The sequence below is a fragment of the Pteronotus mesoamericanus genome, unplaced genomic scaffold, assembly GCF_021234165.1.
Source record: "Pteronotus mesoamericanus isolate MK-2021 breed Mesoamerican mustached bat unplaced genomic scaffold, CSHL_Meso_final contig_74, whole genome shotgun sequence".
In the NCBI taxonomy this organism is placed as follows: Eukaryota; Metazoa; Chordata; class Mammalia; order Chiroptera; family Mormoopidae; genus Pteronotus; species Pteronotus mesoamericanus.
In genome coordinates this window covers 13,914,412-13,923,564 of record NW_026555247.1, presented here as the reverse complement: position 1 = coordinate 13,923,564, position 9,153 = coordinate 13,914,412, and positions in this window count along the sequence as shown.

Sequence of the window (9,153 nt, the reverse complement as noted above, 5' to 3'; positions counted from 1 at the left end):
CTGGCTAGAGCTGCAAGGGAACAACAATACAGAAGAAAGCAGGCCGTGGGAGAAGGACAGTAACTGACAGTGGAACAGAAGTTACCAGAGAAAGCCGCCACCTAAAGGGCCATGCAGTGAGCAGTAAGAAAGACTCCATAGCAGGCTGCCCGGGATGACCACCAAGGACTGGACTGAGACACGAAAGTTTCAGGGGATTCTCAGGAGGATAGAAGATACAGAAATCGGAGGCCGTGGGCTATTAAGTTCGGGCAGACGCCTATGGGTAAAGATGAGAATCCGGAATTGGCTGCAATTAAATTTCTCCCACCTTTGTGGTTGGGGACCCAAAACCATGATTATGGTTACAGAAAAATAAAGATATTTATTATGCACATCTGTTTTAGTGAGCTGAGATGTGTAACGGAGACACTTGGCTACATTCTATGTCTTGGGACAGGCAGCTCACATTCAAAGTTAGGAAATTGGAAGCAACGGTTCCTAGGACTGTTGGAATCTGTTCTGAACCCTGATTATAGCCTGTGGGCCAAACCTCTCTAGGAATCTCACCAACAGTCATTGAGGCATGGCTGAAATCCAGCTCCAAAACTGTGTTTTGACTACAATCAATGGATATCTTTTATGTTTCCTTGTTTCTGAGGTTGTCAATGAAGCTCTTAAATGCAGAAATTGCACTTGGCCGGTCAAACACACTCGCAGCCCCCCTCACTCGCATTCTGCCCCTACGAGCTCATCAGGGCGGGTGGAGTCTGAGCCCAGGAATCCGTCTCTGCCTCCAGTTGCCGGTCCTCCTCCAGTCTTCAGTTCTCCCAGGTAATATCAGGGGCAGGAAACCCAGTGTTGGAGATTCTAGAACTTGTGGATTGCTCTGAGGGCCCCTGAAACCATCAGGAAAGCATAGTTTTGTGGGGAACGTGGTTCTTAAAATCCCCATGGGCTATGAGCACATTCTAGGCCTGAGGGTAGTAGATCATGAGTATAAAATGCTTTCTAATGGTAAATAGCACAGAGATTGCAACAAAAATTCCAAAAGACTCCTTCATTTGATTCTCCTCCCCATCCCCCACACCCCCCCAAAAAAAGTGATAGTTAATTCATGAGTTTCCCAATACTAGCTTTTTAGGAAATTTTACATACAGTTATAACATATTGGGGAAGTACATATATTTGAATTTTAATTAAATTAAATGGACCTAGAGAAAAGGGAAAAAATGGGGTGTGAGGACTAAAGAAATCCCTGAGTAGCTATAGGAACAGAAAGTCAATTGCAACCCAAACAATTAAAGAACAGAGAACCTTATAAAGCATGTGCATCCCCTGGGGTTAAGCAGACTAAATCACGTTCTGCACACAGATCTTCTAAGCCCTCCCTAGAATTACCATCATTTTTCAAAATTTTAGTATCTTACTTTATTAGTCAGTATTCTCCAGCGAAGCAGAACCAGTACAATGTGTATACACAGAGATGAATTTATTTTCAGGAATTGGCGTATGCAACTGTGGAAGCTGGCAAGTCCAAAATCTGCAGGATGCATGGGCAGACTGAAGACCCAGAGAAGAGCTGATGTTGAGTCCAAAAGTGGTCCTCTTCTAGGGGTCGCTGTTTTTTGTCTCATCAGGCTTTCAGCTGATTAGATGAGGCCCACTCACATTAAGGAATATAATCTGCTTTACTCAAAATCTACCCATTAAAATATTAATGCCATCTAAAAAAAAAATCTTTATGGTGAAATTTAGACTTGTGTTTAACCAAATATCTAGAAACCATGGCCTGATGAAATTGACACATAAAATGATCCATCACAACTACATTGTTTCTTCCCTTTTTTTAAAGACTCTTCAAGTTCATCAATTTATGGGACAGCTACTGGTCACACTGGAAATGGCTATTGTCACTTCATTCAATTGGCTTGACTGTCAGCCACATCCCTGGCTGAAGGCAAAGATGCTACATATTATATAGTTCCTGACGGGCATGAATGTCAGCACCGTCATATCTTTCATCCTAGAAAAACATAAAAGGACCAGGAGTAACCCTTCAGATTTCAAGAAGCTAGTTGGCTGAGTCAATGAGGAACATTCTATTCCTCCATAGGAAAATCCTACTTCAAATTCCTGGACTCATTTTGTACAAGGAGTTCTTATACTGAAAGCCAGCCCACAAAGGAACAGTGGGAAAAAATTTCTGCAGCATAATGAGACAAAATGCTTCTTCCCACCACTACAAAAGGATCACCAGGTGGCTTGTTTGGCACCCCTAATCTAGCTCAGCTGGCTTGGTGCCATTAAGAACTCACTCCAGGCTAGAACAGGTCTAGAGCTGACATCCACTGACTTTGAGGTGGAAATGGTGACATGTGAGGTTGCTCTTATATTGATACCTGTATGTTAACTTTGTGGGACTGTTCAAGAGTTTTAACTCCCTCAAACTCAAGTCCAGTTTACTGCCCCTGTAGCTCAAGCCTGCAAACACCTGGAAGAAGGGATTTATCACGCCTTCTGTGCTTTGGTTGCACTCGTGTACACCTCCCACCGCCTAGGATTATAGCTACAGGCATACCGTGGAGATACCGCAGGTTTGGTTCCAGGCCACCGCAGTAAAGCAAGGCATTATCCTTTGGCTGCTGGAGGGTCTTGCCTTAAATTTGTGAAAATATACATCTGTGAAACTAACTAGAGCAAAGCACAACAAAATGAGGTATGTCTGTATTTTACAAATCTGCCTCTTCCAAGTAACTAACTAGAAACCAATCTATGAAACACGTAACTCTAGTACCTGGCACTTACTAGGTATTTGGTAAACGTTTGTTGAAAAAAAAAGGAGATGAATGATTGAAAATCGTTGTCTACCAATGAATTGCTTTCATAGCTTATTTCATCTTTACTAGGCACATAAAAAATGTTTAGTGGCACGAGACCAATGAAATCACATATTTCTGTCCTATGTTTTCTGGAGATTACAAATTTATTTTTTATTTATCTTTCATTTATTTTTATATTTTATTTTTCAATTACAGTTTACATTCAATACTATTTTGTATTAGTTTTGGCTGTACAACATAGCAGTTAGGCAATCACATCTTTTACAAAGCAATCACTCCAATATTTCAAGTGTCCACATAGTACCACATACAGTTCATACAATGTTATTGGCTATGTTCTTGTCCTACCTATTCTTTTCTTCAAGGACTAATATTTCCCACTGGGAAGTAATGTAAGGCTTTGTTGTGATACATTAGTATGTATACATCACTGCTTCATGATTGCTTGAGCAAATCAGGCTTATATACAAAGTACTTCTGGGGTATGGGATTATGTGTGCCCAAAGCTAATGTAATTTAAAAGCTTTTATCAGTATAAATGTATTCAATGTAGTCTTGCTCCATTCATTTTTAAGAAAATTTCTGCCAAATACCTAATAACATGGTTTGTCTATCAGTTGTTCTTTAAATAGCTATGGTGTTCCATGAAACACACACACACACACACACACACACACACACACACACACACACACACAGCTAGCTCAGCTCACACCTGAAGCGATCCAAAAGTGCTTTTCCGGGTAAAGTGGACATTTGAGTCAGCTAAGGTGACGCTGTTATAAGCCCCTTATACAGTAGTCTGCACTTACTCACTTTTCGAGGTTTCAGTTACTTGCAATTAACCATGGTCCAAAAATATTAAATGGAAAGTTCCAGAAATAAACAATTCATAAGTTTCAAGTTGTGTGCCATTCTAAGTGGCATGATGAAACCTCACATCATCCCACTCCGTCCCACGCAGACATGAATCATCTTTCTCCACTATACCCACCTGTATAAACTACCTACCTGTTAGTCATGTATCAGCTGTTTTGGTAGGAGCTGTAGTGGTATCGCAGTGTTTGTGTTCAAGTAACTTTTATTTTACTTAATAATGGCCCCCAAGTTCAAAAGCAGTGATGCTGGCAATTCAGAGATGCCAAAGAGAAGGGGCTAAGTGCTCCCTTTAAGTGAAAATATATGGATGTATAGGGGAAAAAACAGAGTATACATAGGGTTTGGTACTATCCACAAATTCAAGCACCCACTATGAGTCTTGGAACATATCTCCTGTGAATAAGGGGGAAGGGAGGCAATCACCAAAGTTCGATTAATCGGGTTTAACCACTAGCAAGTGGTGCCTTCTATGTGTCCAACAGTATGTGTCATGCAGCTTATTTTCCATTGCATTGGCTTTTGATATTTTGTTTTTTACAGTATGGCTTCTGAGAAAAGGCACCCAGACATGTGCTAAAATGACAGATACTTTGCAAAGAATGTGTAAATGACACTACCTGCGGTGCGACAACAGCAAAAGAGCAAAGGGTAAACAGGGTCACACACAGAGCACAAGACTGGGCCGATGCCTTGGGGGTGAACTCAACTCTGTTACACTGTGTTCCTAAAGGATGAAGGATAATGGCATTATTTAAGCATTCGCTGTGTCTAGCAGGAGAAATTTTGCTAGACAGAAGCAAAGGAAATTTGAAAGAGTCTCCTTTCTTCCTTCTGTTTTCCGGGCTCCAGCTTTTAATTCACAATTGCATTCAGCCTGGGTCACTTTAACCACAAAAATTATTGAGGAAGAAAAGATAGGCTCCGTGATTCATTTCACTGTAGTCTGCTGTGAACTAGAAAAACCTCCGAAGCACTCCGCTGTCCATGTTCGGCTTCTGCTCCTTCCTGCCACATGTGCATGTCTACGCAGCAGTCCCCAAATATTTTTGTCTTGAGACCCCCTTTTATTCTGAAAAATGATTGAAGATGCCCAAGAAATTTTATTATTTTGAGTTTCCTAGCAGTGTTCACCTGACTAGAAATTGGAACTGAGAAAAATTTTTATTTATTAACTCATTATAAAATACCAATTTGAGCCCTAGCTGGTGACTCAGTTGGTTGGAGCATACCTTGTATGCCAAAAAAGTTGTGGGTTCAATTCCCAGTCAGGGCACATACCTTGGTTGCAGATTCAATCCCTGGTCAATGCACCTACAGGAGGCAACTGATGGATGTTTCTCTCTCACATCAATGTCTCTCCTTTTCTCTCTCCCCGCCCCATCTCTTGCCCCCTCCCTCCCTCTCCATTTCTCTCTAAAAATCGATAAATACATCCTCGAGTGAGGATTTTTTTAAATACCAATTCGAAACCAATTATATGTTAACATAAAGAACATTAATAAAAAATAAGTATATATCCAAAAACAAATATAGTGATAAGAGTGGCATTGTTTTATATCTTGGTAAATCTCTTGATGTCTGGTTTAAGAGAACATAGCTGGATTCTCAGAGCTGCTTCTGCCTTTGACCCAATGCAATATGCTGTCACAGTTAAAATATATAAAGAAAATTCATCCTTAAACAAAAATGTAATTGAAAAAGAAATGAGTACTTAACAGCCATTTTAGATCATTGTAGCTGTTCTTCGTAAATACCAGGCCCAAACTCAACAAGCCGTAGTTTCTTCCACCACATCAGTGCACTTTCTTATTCTATTATATTAAAATCCACTGCTCTTTCTTGCATTTTGAGTAAATCCTTTACCTGTGCATGATTTCAATATCATTCATTTGTCTTTTAAAAAATCTAGGTCTTCCCCAGTGGAACAGAATAGAAAGCCCAGAAATAAGCCCAGGTCTCTATGGACATCTAATATTCGACAAAGGGGGCAGAAGCATAAAATGGGGCAATAACAGCCTCTTCAACAAATGGTGTTGGGAGAGCTGGATGGCTACATGCAAAAAATTGAAATTGGATCATCAGCTGACACCATACACAAAAATAAACTCAAGATGGATAAAAGACTTAAATATAAGTTGCAACACCATCAAAGTCCTAGAGGAGAACATTGGCAGGAAACTCTCAGATATCCCACGCAGCAATTTTTTCACTGATATGTCTCCTAAAGCAAGGGACATAAAGGAAAGGATAAACAAGTGGGACCTCATCAAAATAAGAAGCTTCTGCACGGCTAAAGAAAACATCAGCAAAATGAAAAGGGAGCCAACCATTTGGGAAAATATATTTGCTAATGATACATCAGATAGAGGTTTGATCTCCAAGATATACAAAGAACTCACTCGACTTTACTCCAAGAAGACAAACGATCCAGTCAAAAAATGGGCAAAGGACCTGGGCAGATGCTTTTCTAAGGAGGAGATACAGAGGGCCCAGAGGCATTTGAAAGGATGCTCTGCATCACTAGCCATCAGAGAAATGCAGATCAAAACCACCATGAGGTACCACCTCACACCGGTCAGAATGGCCATCATAAACAGATCCACAAACAACAGGTGCTGGCGAGGCTGTGGAGAAAAGGGAACTCTAGTCCACTGTTGGTGGAAATGCAGACTGGTGCAGCCACTATGGAAAGCAGTGTGGAATTTCCTCAGAAAGCTGAAAATGGAACTGCCTTTTGATCCAGCGATTCCCCCTGCTGGGACTATACCCTGAGAACACCAAAACGCCAATACAAAAGAACCTATGCACCCCAATGTTCATAGCAGCACAATTTACAATAGCCAAGTGTTGGAAGCAACCTAAATGCCCATCAGTAGATGACTGGATCAAAAAATTATGGTACATATACACAATGGAATACTACGCAGCAGAAAGAAAAAAGAAGTACTAAACTTTGCGACAGCATGGATGGAACTGGAGAGCATCATGCTAAGCAAAATAAGCCAGGGGGCGAAAGACAAATACCATATGATCTCACCTATAAGCGGAACCTAACCAACAATGCAAAGAAGCAAGGAAAATATGACCAGCAACACTGAAAGGAAAAGAAATCAACAGAGACAAGAGGGAAGAGGGGGGCAGGGAAAGGGAAGGGAAGGGGAAAGTCAAGGAACATATAGCAAGGACTCATGGACAAAACCAAAGGGGAAGAGCTGAGGGAGGGAAGGTGGGAGGGGGCAAGGGAAAGAGGTGGGGGGAAGGCAGAGACAAATGTATTTAAAAAGTAAATAAATTAATTTTTAAAAAAATAAATAAAATTATTTCAAAATAAAAAATATTAAAAATAAAAAAATAAAAATAAAAAAATAAAAAATAAAAAATCTAGGTCTTCCAAATGTTAACATCTTTAATATACCTTCTTAAAGAGGTCCCTTTGTTAGTGTCACCAACAGTCATATCAGAAAAGTTTATAAGTCTTTGGGAAACTGTTAAATTCACTGTGACAGATACAAGTTTTCCAAAATTCTACCTGTCTCTTGAAAGCTCGGTTTTTGTCATTGGCAATAAATTCTGTCAGTTGGTTTTGTTTGTTTGTTTGGTTGGTTGGTTTTTGACATTTTAGGCTCACTTCATTCATTTGGCAGAAATACTGAATTTGTTCTTCAACTGTGGTTCTTTAACAGTTGTTCTTTAAGTGAATACAAAAGGGACCCCAAAAATGGAATTTATTTTTTAAAAAGTGTGTATTTATTCTCACATGTTTAAACTGCAGTCACCTTCAAAGCACTCTCCATCTGATGCAATACACCTTTTGAAATGTTTTTTCCACTGCTCAAAACAGCTTTTGAATTCATAGATTTTGATGCCTTTTAGTGCTTCTGCCATTTTTTGTTTATTTGTTTTAGCTCTTCTGCATCAGAAATGTTTCCCTTTGAGGACTTTTTTCATCCAGGGAAATAAAAAAGAAGTTGCTTGGAATGAGATCAGATGAATAGGGAGGGTGGTCATGGGGTCCTGCCGTTTTTGGTCAAAAACTGAACACTCAGCGTGGTGTATGCAGCGTGGTGTGTGCTCGTAATCACCCATCATGAAATGGCCAAGCGCTGGGAGAGTCTTAAAAAAAAATTCACCAAAGCTGAATATAGCCTCTCACAACAATGCCAGCTGGTACACCAGTACAGATGAGTGCCTAGAACACTTACCTAGCGGAGGAAGCCTGTACGACAAGGGGCCTGCCCCCCAGAAGATAATTCTGGTTCTTTGGGAGGGTCCCCCCTCGTATAGTCTTCCAGGAGAAAAAGAGCTCACATCTCCCATTATTGCATAAGTGCTTTCCTCAAGACGAAGTTACTTTGGCATGTAGAAAAAGTACTTAATGTGTACTTTCCACTCTGTCACACAGAATATTAAAATGATGGGCACTCGAGGGTCCAGATTCAACAAAGTTAATTTTTATAGCTTCATCAAAACATTGTAAAGTGAGACTGGCGTGCTGTTGTTTTTACTGCAAGTACAGGGCAATGACGAATACATGGACTACTCTCGCCACTGCTTTTGCATCAAGGTGCATTGTCAACACAGGTTTTTAAAAAGCCAAAATGTCAGTATTATTATGAAAATAGTTTTGACCTGTTGATCTCTGAAAGGGCCTCCAAGATATCCAGGTATCTGTGGTCCGCACTTTGGGAACTGTTGCCTTCCAGTGAGGGGAAAGGTAGGACTAGCCCCAGAAAGACTGGCATTTGCACACTTAGCTAAGAAGTTCAGCCATTTATTAGCTACTTGGGCATGGGAAAGTTAAACAATTTAAGTCTCAACTTTCTAACATATAAGATAGAAATAAAATAAATGGATATGATTAACATATTAAAAACTATATATACTCATGTATATACTTACTGCCTGTAATATAAACCCAGCTGGAGCATGAATGAAAGATATATACATAAAGGAGTTCATGAACAAAAGAAGCAATTTAAGAAAGGTGGAATATTCTTTAATTAATGTATTTATGCATTATTCCAAAATATTTATAGGCAGCGACCGCCATGATGGAGATACAGAAACAAACGGCATGATCTCTGCCTTTAAGTAGTTTCCAGGGGTATTTAAATAAACTTGGCATTTAAATCAATTATAAGAACTCAATCTGATCAGTGTTATAAAAAATAAGGCATATGCCAAGTGCCAAGTTCAAGCAGTGATGTTCTTGCTTATAGTCTATATCTGGATTTAGGAAGCCACTTAAAAAGAGAAGATGGACTCATGGGCCAGTCCAAGCGGAGAAGACCATGGAGAGGCTGGTTTTGACAAGATTCACTGGTCCCCAAAGTGTCTGAGGAGCTAAGAGGGAGGGAGGGAGCCCTATCATTCTGAACTATAACCTATGCCCTTTGGATGGAGAAGAAAGTCACAGCGATAGTGTCATGAGCATCAGATTGTCAGAGCCCCA